General features: G+C 43.0%; 1 pseudogene; it reads left to right on the top strand.

The window, feature by feature from the left end:
- The first annotated feature begins 9,785 nt into the window (after positions 1–9,785).
- On the top strand, positions 9,786–9,886 carry LOC127490431 (U6 spliceosomal RNA; annotated as a pseudogene).
- The last annotated feature ends 5,132 nt before the right edge of the window (positions 9,887–15,018 follow it).

The following is a 15,018-nucleotide window of genomic DNA, read 5'->3' on the forward strand; positions in this document are numbered from 1 at the left end:
GCTGCTCCGCTTCCGATTCAGCTCCCTGCTAATGCACCTGGGAAAGCAGTAGAAGATAGCCAAAGTCCTTGGGCCCCTGCACCCACATGGGAGACCCAGAAGAAGCTCCTGGCTCCTGGCTTCAGATCGGCTCAGCTCCAGCCATTGAGGCTACTTTGGGGGGTGAATCAGCGGAGGGAAGACCTCTCTCTCTCTCTCTCCCTCTCTCTCTCTACCTCTTTCTGTAACTCTGTCATTCAAATAAATAAAATACATCTTTAAAGAAAAAAAAAAAAAAGCTGGAGTAGACCCTGGAACCATGAATGAAATCCAAGTACTCTGCAGAAGTGGGATGAAAGCATCTTAGCTGCTAGGCTAAACACCTGCTCCTGGAATCTATAGTTCTTAACAGTTGTACAGGCAAAGCTGTAGTCAGGTTTGGATGCTAGTGCTCTAAAGCAAAGGTTCATAAAGTGTGGTCTCTGGACCAGCAGCACTGGACTCACCTGAGAACTTGCAAGAAGAACAAATTCTGGGGCCCTTTCCTAGACCTACTGAAACAGAAACTCTAAGGACAGGGTCCAGCTAAATGTGTTTTCATCAGTTCTCCTGTTGAGTGCTGTGTTATTCTGCAACGCAGAGTTGAGAGGCATCCAAGCACCTGCTTCTGCTGGGAAACACAAGGAAGATGACATTGGAGTGGAGTCCGAAGGATAAGCGGACACAGGGGACGAGCTGCAGAGGGACCTCTCAGGTACGTAGGACATATGGAAGGCACGGAGTCAGAAGAGAGAAGGGTCTATGAAAGCACGAGGTGGCTGGGCTGGGGACTGCAGGGTTCAACAGAGGTGACAGGAGGCGAAGAAGGAAAGTCAATAAACTGCCTCTTACGGCACGCAGAGGAGTGGGCATTTGTCATCATACAGCTGGCCAGGCTTCTTCCTTCTATTGCACCCCAATGTCTGTTGGGGGAATTACATCATCCTCAGCATGTCTCATTGACAGAATGATAAAGCCAAGTGCTTGGCTGGTACAGAAAAATCCAAGTCCCTGTGGGCTTTTTTTTCCCCACACTTTACACTCACTTCCCTCATATAGTCAAGGAGTGAGCGTGGAACTCAAACTGGACTAACCACGCTCTGTGTCCCAGACCTTTTTTTTTTAAGACTTTTTAGAAATCTTTTTACTGTGGAGAATCCAAATATGCACAATAGTTGGAAAGAATCAGATAACAATTATCCATGAGCCCAGCCTCATTTTCAACAATGATCAGTTCATGACCCATCTGCTTTACCCATACGCTGCTCTGCTTCCTCTAGTCCTCAGACTGTTTGGAAGCAAATCTAGCTTATGCTAGAAATAAGGATTTCTAAAAATCCTTTCAGTGCTTAGTTCATAAAAGGGACAAAGCCTGGAAAAAAGAGGCAGTCATTGAAGGCAGGAAGACTTCTCAGGGTCTGGTCATCCTGTCGCTGCCTGCCTCTCTCTCCGTGTGTTTCTTTCTTTGTTACTTCCAAAGTCAAACAAAACTGCGTCAATGCTATTTAACTTGATCACACTTACTTAAATTCATATATACCATGTGTGATCTAATCCCTAAACACATGAAAGGCTACATTTACATTTTATTGTTCTAAAATTGCCTTCCAGGATATTTTTAGTATTTGGCTGTATGATCATTGTTCATTTTTTTATTGTGGTAAAATATATATACAACATAAAATTTGCCATCTTAATAATTTTAAGTGCGCGATTGAATGGTACTGAGTATGCTCACAGTGTTGTTCAGCCAAACACTTGGTAATATGAGGAGAGAAGCAAAGGGTTCCCTCATTGCAGCATAAGTGTCCAAGCCATAAACCCAGGGATTCTCAGGAACTATCTCATTCCACACCCGGACCTTGAGCCGCCCCTTCAACTCTGTAAGCTCCTGAAATCCCCTGAAGATGATCAGAGGCAGTCGTTTCTCCACTCAGTGAATCCTAAGATACATAGAACTATGAAGGATTTTAAGCAAAGAAGTGACAGGATCAGCAGACCATAGAGATCATTGGACTAGACTGTGCACCCCCATTGTCTCCCCATTCATATGATGCCCTAACCTCACTGTGGCTGTATTTGCACATAAGGTCTTCAGGGAGGTAATTAAGGTTAAATGATGTCATAAGGCTGGGTCCTAATGCAAAAGGACTAGTGTCCTTAAAATGAAGAGACACTAGATGTATCTCTCTCTCTCTCTCTCTCTCTCTTTCTTCTCCCGCCCTTCCCTTTTCCCCTTTGTGCTTAGAAACCAAGCCATGTGACAAACTCAGAGAGTAGCCATCTAGAAGCCAGGACTAGAAGTCTCACCAGAAGCCGCATCTCCCAACACCTTGATCTGACACTTCTAACCTGCAGAACTGTGAGAAAACGCGTGTCTGTTTAAGACATCCAGCTTGTGGTATTCTGTTACAACAGTACTAGTGTTAGTCTAATAACAGAAGTTATGACAAGCGTGTCAAACTAGAATGATATTTGCCTAAACTAAAACAATGACAGCGAAAGTAGAGAGAAGAGGATGAAATTGAGGCTAATTAAGAGTTAGAAAGGAGAGGATTTAGTGATAGATGTGGGAACTGGGCCTAGGTGACCCTCAAGTTTCTGATTTGAACTCCTAGAACACAGTTGCTGGGTCAGTATGAGGTCCCAAGTCCTTTCCTTCTTTGCTCTCTATGTAAATTCTACCTCTCTATACCTGAAATATTAAAGCAAGCATTTGTGCAGCTGATGCAAATCCAAATGTACCCCGTAATGATTGTGGGCAGATGAGAGGACCAACATGATATTCGTGCACCTGGGAGCCTATGAAGCATCATTGAAAAGACAATGTGGATGGTGGGTGCTGTGGCGCAGTGGGTTAACGCCCTGACCTGAAACACCGGCATCCCCAAGTGGGCGCCAGTTCGAGACCTAGCTGCTCCACTTTCCACGAAGCTCTCTGCTATGGCCTGGGAAAGCAGTGGAGGATGGCCCAAGTCCTTGGGACCCTGCACCCATGTGGGAGACCTGGAAGAAGCTCCTGGCTCCTGACTTTGGATCGGCACAGCTCTGGCTATTGCAGCTATCTGGGGAGTGAATAAGCAGGTGGAAGACCTCTCTCTCTCTCTCACTGCCTCTGTCTCTCTGTGGACTCTGTCTTTCAAATAAATAAATAAATCTTTACCAAAAAACAACAATGTGGAGGCTGACATCTGATAATCACTAGACACTAAACTTCATCCTTAAATTCTCCTCGAGGGAAGATAGCACTGTAATCTGGGCTTCTCAAATAGTGGCTGAAATCTACTATACACTCAATAAAATCAACTCTACCATTGATTCAGCCTGAAGTGGGAGACAGCACTAAATTATACTATCTTGCTTTGAGAACAAGGATTAAGAACAAGAAGAGAAGGCCAGCACCGCAGCTCACTTGGCTAATCCTCTGCCTGTGGCACCAGCACCCCGGGTTCTAGTCCCAGTCAGGGCACCGGATTCTGTCCTGGTTGCACCTCTTCCAGTCCAGCTCTCTGCTGTGGCCCAGGAAGGCAGTGGAGGATGGCCCAAGTGCTTGGGCCCTGCGCCCCCATGGGAGACCAGGAGGAAGCACCTGGCTCCAGGCTTGGGATCGCCGCAGCACACAGACCATGGCAACCATTTGGGGGAAGGAAGACCTTTCTCTCTGTCTCTCTGTCTCTCTGTCTCTCTCTCTCTCTCTCTCTCACTGTCTATCTGTCAAATAAGAAGGAAGGAAGGAAGGAAGGAAGGAAGGAAGGAAAGAAGGAAGGAAGGAAGGGGTCTTCTGTACTCTGGTTCATTCCCAATGGCCACAACTGCTGGAGCTGGGCTTACCCCAAGCCAGGAGCTTCTTCCAGGTCTCCCACATGGATGCAGGGACCCAAGCACTTGGGCCATCTTCTACTGCCTTCCCAGGCCATAGCAGAGAGCTGGATCAGAAGAGGAGCAGCCAGGACACAAACAGGCACTCGTATGGGATGCCAGTGCTACAGGCAGAGGCTAAGCCCATTGTGCCACAGCACCAGCCCCACATTTAACTTTTTGAGAAACTGTAAAACTGTCTTCTATAGTATTGTGTGATTACAAATATTTTCTCCCAGGCCAGGGCCGCGGCTCACTAGGCTAATCCTCCGCCTTGCGGCACGGGCACACCAGGTTCTAGTCCCGGTCAGGGCGCCGGATTCTGTCCCGGTTGCCCCTCTTCCAGGCCAGCTCTTTGCTGTGGCCAGGGAGTGCAGTGGAGGATGGCCCAAGTACTTGGGCCCTGCACCCATGGGAGACCAGGAGAAGCACCTGGCTCCTGCCATCGGATCAGCGCGGTGCGCCGGCCACAGCGCACCGGCCGCAGCGGCCATTGAAGGGTGAACCAACGGCAAAGGAAGACCTTTTTCTCTGTTTCTCTCTCTCTCACTATCCACTCTGCCTGTCAAAAAAAAAAAAAAAAAAAAACCACGAATATTATTCTCTCCCAACTCTATGGGTTATTTCATGGTGTCCTTTGATACAAATAATTGATTTTAATGAAATCCAATCAGTCTGTTCTTGTGTTACTTGTTCTTTTAGTGTCATCTAAGAATCCATTGCCAAAGCAAGGGCCATGAAGCTTTCCTCCTGTGTTTTCTTCTGAGAGTTTTCTAGTTTACAATTTTGTAGTTTTACGTCCTTGCATTTAGCTATCTCACAGATTTTGAGATAATCTGCATATGATGGAAGGAGAGAATCTAATCTCATTCTTTTATATGTGGATATCCAGTTCTTCCAGTCCCAGTTGTCAAAGAGGCCGTTCATTCCTCCATTGAATTGTTTGGGCATTCTTGTCAAAAGTCAATTGGCCACAGATGTATGAATTTATTTGTATACTCTCAGTTCAATGCTTCGCCTTTGCCAATACCACCATGTTTTGATTGCTGTAGCTTTGTAGCAAACTTTGAGATTGAGACGCATGGATCCTCCAACTTTGTCTTTCTTTTTCAAGATTGTTTTGGCTGCTTAGGGTCCCTTGAGATCACATATGAATTTGAGAACTGGCTTTTTCCATTTGTGCAACATGGGCTTGGGATTTTGATAAGGATTGTTTTGAATATGTATATCACTTTGGGGAGTAATATCATCTTCACAAGAGCAAGTCTTCTAATTCATAAACATGGGATATCTTTCCATTTATTATGGTCTTTAATTTCTTTCAGTTTATAGTTTTCAACATGTTAGTTCTGATCTTCCTTGGTTAAAATTATTCCTAAATATTTTATTCTTTTAATGCTACTATAAATGAACTTGTTTTCTTGATTTCTTTTATATAATGTTCATCACAAGTATGCAAAACTGCAACTATATTGATCTTCAACCTTATTACTTTGCTGAATGTGTTTATTATCTCTCATATGTATATATGTATGTATATATATATATATATATGAGGATTCCTTAGGAGTTTGTATCTATATCAGGTTATCGACAAAAAGGGATAGTTTTATTGATTCCTTTCCTGTTTGGATGCCTTTCTTCCCCTTTTCCTTATATGATTTCTTGAGCTAGAACTTGAAGTACAATGTTGAATAGAAATGGCAAGGACAGGCATCTTTGTCTTGTTGCTAATATATGGAAGCATGCTTTCAGCCTTATACTATAGAGCATGATGTTAGCTGTGAGTTTTCATGTACATCCCTTAACATTTTTTAAAGATTTATTTATTTATTTGAAAGTCAGAGTTACACAGAGAGAGCAGAGAGAGAGAGAGAGAGAGAGAGAGAGAGAGTGGTCTTCCATCCAATGGTTTACTTCCCAATTGGCCGCAACAGCCAGAGCTGCACCTATCCAAAGCCAGGAGCTTCCTCCAGGTCTCCCACATGGGTGCAGGGGCCCAAGGACTTGGGCCACCTTCTACTGCTTTCCCAGGCCATAGCAGAGAGCTGGACTGTAAGAGGAGAAGCTGGGACTAGAACTGGCGCCCATATGGGATGCCAGCGCTTCAGGCCAGGGCGTTAACCCGCTGAGTGGCATTGGTTCCAGTATTTGTTGTATCTCAAATCAAGGATTTATAAGTTTTTTTGTTGTTGTTGTTGTTGTTTTTTTTTTTTTTTTTAGTGAAAGGCAGCAAGAGAGAGAGAGAAATTTTCCTTCTGCTGGTTCATTCCCCAGATGTCCACAACAGCCAAAACTAGGTCAGACAGAAGTCAGAAGCTGGGAACTCGATTTGGGTCTCCTACATGGGTGGCAGGGACCCAACTACTTGAGCTATCACCTGTTATCTCCCAGGATGCGCATTGACAGGAAGCTGAAATCAGAACCTAGTCATTCTGATACAGGATGCAGGTGTCTCAAGCAGCATCTTAACCACTGCGCCAAATACCTGCCCTGATCCTTTTGTTTTCTTGTGACATTCTTATCTGGCTTTGGTATCAAGGTAAAGCTGGCCTTATAGGTAGTTTTTCAATTTTTTGGAAGCGTTTGAGAAGAATTAGTGTTAATTACTATTTACATGTTTGGTAGGGGACCGGTGTAGTGGCATAGCAAGTAAGCTGGTAAAGCTATAACCCCCGACACTGGCATCCCGTATGGGCACCAGTTTGTGTTCCAGCTGCTCCACTTGCAATCAAACTCCCTGCTATGGCCCAGGAAAAGCACTGGAAAATGGTCCAAGTGCCTGGGCTCCTGCCACCCATGTGGGTGACTTGGATGAAGCTCGTGGCTCCTGGTCCAGCCCTAGCTGTTGCAGCCATATGGGGAATTAACCAACAGATGGAAGATTTCATTCTCATTCTGTCTCTCCTCTCTGTAACTATTTCAAATAAATAAATAAATCTTTTAAAAAATGTTTGGTAGGAATCACTTTAAAAAAAAAAAAAACGTTTGGAGCAGCATCTGGCTCTGAGCTTTTCTTTGCTGGAAATGTTTTAATTACTCATTTAACTTCTTTCACTTATATTGAGTCTATTCAGATTTTCTATTCCTTTTTGACTCAGTTTAGGTAGCTTTTGTATTTCTAAGATTTTGTTCATTTCCCAAAGGTCATCCAATATACTGGCATGTAATTTTTCATTGTATCCTTTTATATTTCTTTTGATTTCTATAAGCTGTTAATCACTCCCCTTCTGAAAAGAATGTAATTGAAAATTTTCTACTATGGAAATTTTCAAATATACCCAAAAGTAAAATTAACAGTATAATGAACTGTCATGTACTCATCAAGATGAACAGTTATCAAGAGCCTCTTACACTTCTCTCTCTCTGTCTCTCTCTCAGGCAACTTAAGATGTATGAAAGGAGCCAGTGTCGTTCAAAGTTAGAAGTAGAAAATAATGTGGTTTTTCCTTTGTAAAGCAAAAGAAGTTACCAGAGGATTCTCTCTCATAGCAGTCCCTCTGCTGCTTGTTCCAGATTGAGTTTCCAATCAAGTTTCTCCCGCCAGAGTGTGAGTCGCAGCCAACTGGCATCACCTGGGAGCTTTAAAAATTATTATGTCTGAGTTCTACCCCAGAAGTTTTGACTTTATTGGTCTGGGATTTCGTTTGGGCATCAGGAGTTTTTAAATTATTCTGAAATATAGCCAAGATTGAGAACTTCTACTCTAAAATGAAAATGCTCTAATTCCTTCTCCTTGCTATTTATAATTCATCTGCGAGGGTTTCTTAGAAGATGCTTCAGACCACAAATGCTGTGGGCCCTGGCTGTTTACTTCCATAGGTATTCACAAATGTGTGGTCCATGTAGGCAAGGACTGAAGGAGGAAGTGTGGTCAAGGCCAGAAATGCATTAAGGAGTCAACTCCGAAATCTGTGCGGAGAGTTACTGATGATCTAACCTGGGGAGGGACAGCATCAAAAAGGGCGAGTTTGGGCTGGTGCAAGAAATGAAGACTGGGAATTCTATTGACTTTCCAGGGCTTTGAGGCAATGGTCTCAACATGGGCTGTACATTAGAAGCATGTGAAATGATACATTTACTTGGGTTTTACCTCAGAGATTCTGATTTAATTTTTCCAGGCAAAGCGCTTAGAAGTAGTCTACACCAAAATCCCCTGGAGGGCTTGTTAAACATGAACTGCTGAGCACCAACCTTAGAATTTCTGATTCAGGAGAACTGAGGTGGGGCACAATAAGTTGCATCTCTAGCAAGTTCCCAGGAATGCTGATGCTGCTGGTTTGGGGAGAACATTTGGTTTAGGGTAAGACCCAAGCATCAGACTATCGGAAAAAAAATTCTGCACACAATTTTAATATGTACTTGTGGTAGGAAAATCCCTCCCCTAGCATTGCTGATTCTCTAATTGTAGGGACAAAGAAAGCACAGAAAGCCTGTCCCTCATGAAACAGGATACTTCAGATGAATAAATGAACTTCAGATAGAGTCCCTGGGCAAAATAGATACCTGTGGTAGGTTTGAACTCCATGGAAGGAAAGCATAGTTGGACTCAATTCCTAAAATTTACTTCTGCTCGTTTATAAATTATTTCTGTTCAGCATTAGCTTCCACTTTTCTGTAAAGATTTGTTTTATTCATTTGAAAGGCAGAGTGACAGACAGAGATCTTCCATTTGCTGTTTACTCTCCAAATGACCACAACAGCTGGAGTTGGGCCAGGCCAAATTCAGGAACCAGGAACTCGATCCTGGTCTTCTGCATGGGTGACAGGATCCCAAGCACTTGGGCCATCTTCCACTTGCTTTCCTAAGTGCACTAGCAGAGAGCTGGTTCAGAAACAGAGCAGCCAGGTATCCAACCAGCATTTTAATATGGAATTCTGGCATTGAAAGAAGAGGCTTACCCTGACATGCCACAACACTAGCCCCACTTTGCTTTTTTTTTTTTTAACGTTTACTTATTATTATTATATATTTTTTTTTTTTTTGACAGGCAGAGTGGACAGTGAGAGAGAGAGAGAGAGAGAAAGGTCTTCCTTTGCCGTTGGTTCACCCTCCAATGGCCGCCGCGGCCGCTGCGCAGCGGCCAGCGCACTGCGCTGATCCGGGCAGGAGCCAGGAGCCAGGTGCTTTTCCTGGTCTCCCATGGGGTGCAGGGCCCAAGCACCTGGGCCATCCTCCACTGCACTCCCTGGCCACAGCAGAGAGCTGGCCTGGAAGAGGGGCAACCAGGACAGAATCCGGCGCCCCAACTGGGACTAGAACCCGGTGTGCCGGCGCCGCTAGGCGGAGGATTAGCCTAGTGAGCCGCGGCGCCGGCCACTTATTTATTTTTATCTATTTGAAAGGCACAGTGACGGAAGGGCGGGAGAGAAACAGAGATCTTCCATCTACTAGTTTGCTGCCCCAGTGCCCACAACAGTCAGGGCTGGACCAGGCCAAAGCCAGGAGCCAAGAACTCTATCTGGGCTTTCCATGTGGTAGCAGGGGCACAAACACTTGAACCATCATCCACTGTCTCCCAGGATGCAGAAGCAGAAAGCTGGATTAGAAACAGAATAGCCAGTTCTCAAATTGGTATTTCCATGTGGGATTTGGGTGTCCCAAGTGGCAGCTTACCCTGCTATACTGCAATATCTACTCTTAGCCTCAACTTTTCTATGATTATAGAGCTAGAAGAAAAACACTGCTTCCAGAAATACTATCTGGTATCTTCTGTATTAGAAGAGCAATCCAGAAACGATTGATTGGTTGTTAAGGGAGGGACTTGGGTAATCTTAGTTTGTATCCCCTATCTAATAATTATCCCTTGATATCCCGGTGGCCAGGAAGTCGGCACACTCTATGACTAGGTCACTTGCCTGGTGTTTTGTGGGTGCGGGGAATTGCTACCAGAAGAAGGGATGCAGCAGCAGGACCTCAGCTTCAGGAACACATGGAATGATGCAGAGAAGATTGGTGTGGCGCCTGCATGAGGATGACCGGCCAGTTCATAAAGACTTCCATATATTTTATCTGAGGTTTTTCACCACAAACACCAAAGGTAACTAAGTGAGGTGATGGACACGTTAATTAGCATGATTATGGTTTTTATTTCACAATGGACACATACTACACACTACCATGTTTACATCTAAAATATAGTATATTTAATTTTTATGTGTTAGTTGTACCTTAATTAAAGAAGGAGGAGGAGGGGGAGGGGTGGAAGACGGAAGAGGAACAGAAAGAAGGGAAGAGGGAGGGGGAGGAGGAAGAGGCAGAGGGGTGGGGGTGGAGCAGCGGGGTTGGGGGAGAAGACGAGGTGATACCAAACTGCCTAAAACTATAGTTTCCGTGACTTTCCCCTACTCCTCCTGTTCTGTCTTCCCAGTGTTTGTTTACTTGTGATCTTTGGCTTACATATGTCAAATCAGACACTATGAAAAACAAGAAACATTTATTTTAAAGTTTTACTTTTTTATTACTATTTATTTGAAAGGCAGGGTGACACACAGAGAGGCAGAGCTATCATCCACTTGTTCACTTCCCAAATGCTGGCAACAACCAGGGCTGGACAAGGCCGAAGCCAGGAACTAGGAACTCTATCTTGGTGTTCCTTGTAGGTGGCAGGGACCCAAGTATCTGAGCCATCACCTGGTGTCACCCAGTGTGCACATTAGCAGGCAGATGGATTGGAAGTGGAGGTGGACCACCTGGATGTCGGGTGTGGATGTCCCAAGTGTTGTCTTAATTCCTGTGCCACAATGCCGCTCCTGAAAATAAGAAATATTAAAGCTCACTGGGTCTTATGATTTTGTAGCACATAAGCTTTGGTCCACTTCATGTTTTTACAGTAGATGGACTCATGTCAAACAGCTGACTTAAGAACTTTCTGGTTCTGAAGATTTTTATAAACAGATATAAGCTAACATTGGTCTAAAAAAAAAAGGTGCTAATATGACATAGCAGTGAATATCACAACCAAAATAGATTTCTCTGATTAGTGAGAATTCCAAATTAATTGAATTTGGAGCTGGGAAAAACAGCTTGTTTACACATTTAGTCACCATCTACAGGTAAGAAGCTCAGAGATTTTCCAGGTGAATGATGCCCCTGATAAATATATCTCTGTCTGTGGACAATAAAACGATTCAACAAATGCCATATGTGGTATTTAGCTCTCAAGGAGACCTACAGCCTAGTTGGAACACGTCCTATTTGTTGTGCCTACTGGAGGGTAGAATGAACAGATTGCTGGTAATAGCTCACCCCACCTAGTGTCTGCCAGACATGAAGTGCCAGGTCAAGCACTGTCCACGTGCAATGTGCACACCAGTATTTTTCCACTTTTCTCACTTACTAAGAGGAACTCTCTCAGTTACTTCAAAGAGGAACAATGAGAACAAACTCCAAGAACACTATCAAATTGTGATATTACCTCTGACTATCATACTATAATGACTAGTTTATAGTGGTGTTCATTTAAAAATAGAAAATGGTATCAGTTACAGTGTTCAGTGTTCATAACAGAAATCTTTGATGTAGTTCTTAATAGCTTTCTAGCATGAAATTCTATTATTAAATATGTTCTGAGAAAGGTTAGTATTGAAGCAAAATAGTTACTTTCTTATACGAAAGTGGTAATACCAAAATAGAGGAGGAACAGTGGAAAATAAAGTCAAAATTCTACTACTGACCTCGTTGGTTGCTGAAAATTGCACTTAAAGTAACAAAAATGCATACTGTTGAGTATACATGAATGATACAGCACTTTGTTATTTAAAGAGTGCTATGTGGACTTATAGAATCAGCATCTCTGAGAGCATGTAAAAAAATCCAAATTCTTTGGCCTATCCTAGATCCACTGGAATCAAAAATGCTGGGAGCTAGGACAAAATCTCTGCCTTCTAAGTCTTCCAAGTACTAAACTTTAACAGATGCCATTCTAATTACTTAGGAGCCCTCTTTAGATTGCTTGTGGTACTGCCCAAGCAATAGGACTTGAGAAAATAGAACAGCACAGGGGATTCTTGCAGCAATAAATCAATTTAGTAGACCCGCACTGTTGCAAAGACTTTCTTCATCTGTGTGCCAAACTTACCTATTGCTTGGGTTGAAACAGTCTCCAAACATTAGATGACTTAAAAAAGTCTCATTTTCCTAATCAGTTTTTTAAGTAATTAACAGTATAACCTAGAATGTTACTTTCGTTTTTAGAGCTCTATTGTCTATTTAAGCAATGCCATATAATGTACACAATACTATACTAAGTCATTTTTGCTCTATAACAAACTCTTCTCTAAAAATACATTTTTCTTTATATTATTTTTACACAAAATTAGGAGGCTTTAATTTGTCACTTAGTAGTAAGGTAAGTCTTTTTTTTTAAAGATTTATTTTATTTTTATTTGAAAGACAAAGTTACAGAGAGAAGTAGAGACAGAGAGAGAGGTCTTCCATCCGATGGTTTACTCCCCAGATGGCCGCAATGGCTGGAGCTACGCTGATCCAGAACCAGGAGCTTCTTCTGGATCTCCCATGTGGGCGCAGGGGCCCAAGGGCTTGGGCCATCCTCCACTGCTTCCCAGGCCATAGCAGAGAGTCGGATTGGAAGAGGAGCAGCCGGGACTAGAATCGGCACCCATATGGGATGTCGGCACCTCAGATCAGGGCTTTAACCTGCTGGGCCACAGTGCCGGCCCGGTAAGGTAAGTTTCTTTAACCAGGTATGCTAGCCAAAGTTGCCCGATTCATTCTTTATAGTTCATATATTGATTCAGTGATCAATAAGCATCAACAATTTATTTATTAAGTGTATACTACAATCAATATGTCTATGTAAAGTAACCTAAAAGGTAATCTTCATTTAATATCTGGTTAAAGAGAAAATACAAACTTCCAAAAATGAATGGCAGTACCAGATAATAACACAAGAGATAGCCCTAAGGACTATATGTTTATAAGTAAGGGGAAGACTTCACTGAAAAGGAACAGATCATTGGAATGAATACATCTAGGAAGGCTTTTTTCTGTTCCTTCACTGAGATGTGTTTAAGAAGTATTTTCTCTTGGGGCTGGCGCTGTGGCCTAGTGGGTAAAGCCACCGCCTGCAGTGCCGGCATCCCATATGGGCACTGGGTCAAGTCCAGGCTGTTCCACTTTCAATCCAGCTCTCTGTTATGGCCTGGGAAAGCAGTAGCCATCTGGGGAGTGAACCAGCAGATGTAAAACTTTCTCTCTCTCTGCCTCTCTGTAACTCTGCCTTTCAAATAAATACATAATTAAAAAAGAGAAAGAGAGAGAAAAAAAAAAGAAGAATTCTCTCCAGGAGAGGTCCTGTGCTGGTGCTGAAGAGATGTGGAACTCAGCTTAGGCATCTGAGAAAGGCAATGCAAATGACAGGAAGAGAACAAGCAAAAGCACAGCATGAGAAGTTTACATAGCAAATCTCAACAGCTTTACTTGTGTATCTCCAAGGCAACCTGGACTCATGACTGACCACTGACCAACCCCTGGGTATGTGACCCTAGGAAAGTTCCTTTACATTAATGTTGATGAGTTTGTTGTTTGCACCTAGAGCAATGGTCCACACCTTACCAGCTTGTCAGAATTGCTTCGTGTAGGGGCTGGCCATGTGGCGTCAGTAAGTTAAGCATCTGCCTGCAGCTCCAGCATCCTATATGGTTGCTGGTTCGAGTGCCAGCTGCTCCACTTCTGATCCAGCTCCCTACTAATGTGTCTGGGAAAGCAGCAGAAGATGATTCAAGCACTTGGGGCCCTGCCCCCACATGGAAGACCTGGGAAAAGCTCCTGGCTTCGGAGCAGCCTAGATCTGGCCATTGCAGTCATTTGGGAAGTGAAGCAGCGAATGGAAGATCTCTCCATCTCTCTCTCTCTTTGTCTTTCCCTCTCTTTCTATAATTCTGCCTTTCAAATAAATCTTATAAAAAATTGTTTTGTGTAAACAAATACCAAGATGATGATGTTAGGGTCTCAAGTTTCAGCTCCCATAGGTAGGAGAATGTGCCATGGTGACCAAACCTCCATAAAAGTCTTCTACCGTAAGACTTGAACTAGTTGAGACATACTGTGCATGTCCTATACCAGAGAGGAAGTATGCCTTGTGTGGCTCTGAGTAGGAAAGAACTTGAAAGCCTGTATCTGACCTCCCTGAATTCCACTTGAGACTCCTGTTGCTTTGGCTTTCTACCTTTTGTTGTAATAAACCTTAGCCGTGAGTGTACACTGATATTGAGTCTTATGAGTCCCTCAAGTCAATCCAAGGTGGTCGTGAGGCCCCTGAAACATATGGCGTGTGGCAAGATGAAATATGCCCATGAATTTTTTTTGACAGAACCAAATAAATATTTAAATTTGGCAGGAAAAGTTAACTCTTGATTGCTGAATCTAGGTACAAAGTATGTGCTTGTAATAATTGTATTATTCTTTAAAGTTTCCTGTAGGTTTGAAATTTTTCAAAGTACAAATTTATGGACAATTGAACTGTGCTGGGTAAATAGAACTCAAGAAATGTTAGCAACTAAAAAGCCAATTATCATATGTATGTATAGACATATATGTGTATGCAATCGTAGAATTTTATGTCATCTTAAAGAACAGTTTTACACTTCACTGTTTAATCAAATCTGTCCATCTTTTCTTGTTTTTTTTTTTTTTTTTTTTTTTTTTGCATGTAGTTTTACCATTACTTTTTGATATTAAACTCCTCCGTAGGACAGATGGGGGCCCTGCCTCCCTAGGCTGGAACTGGGCATGAGATTGTGGTGAACAGAGCCAAGATAATAATTACCAGGTCAGTTTCCTATGGAGTTTCTGGGTCACTAGTGCCAAGACCAATAGGCTGGGGTCAAAATGCCAAATTCAGACAGGACAATGAGAAGAGGAAGCCCTAGTTCAAAGTTGATTGATCTAACAGAGAAGGCAATGCAAACAAAGTTCAAACGGAGGTGGGGTGGGGAGACAGACAAGCCAGGAGCATGATCCCTTAGAAAAAATTGGAGATAGAAGCACTTTTTTTAAAAAACTGTTTCCTGCCACAGCTGATGAAAGGAAGTTGGTCCTAAAGTAAATGATATAGTTGAGTAGTGAACACTTAGAAACTGACAGAGTTCTCCCCCAAATAAGACTGAATAAGTATTCAC

The sequence above is a fragment of the Oryctolagus cuniculus genome, chromosome 2, assembly GCF_051225735.1.
Source record: "Oryctolagus cuniculus isolate XC-2025 breed Fujian yellow rabbit chromosome 2, ASM5122573v1, whole genome shotgun sequence".
Taxonomy (NCBI): Eukaryota; Metazoa; Chordata; class Mammalia; order Lagomorpha; family Leporidae; genus Oryctolagus; species Oryctolagus cuniculus.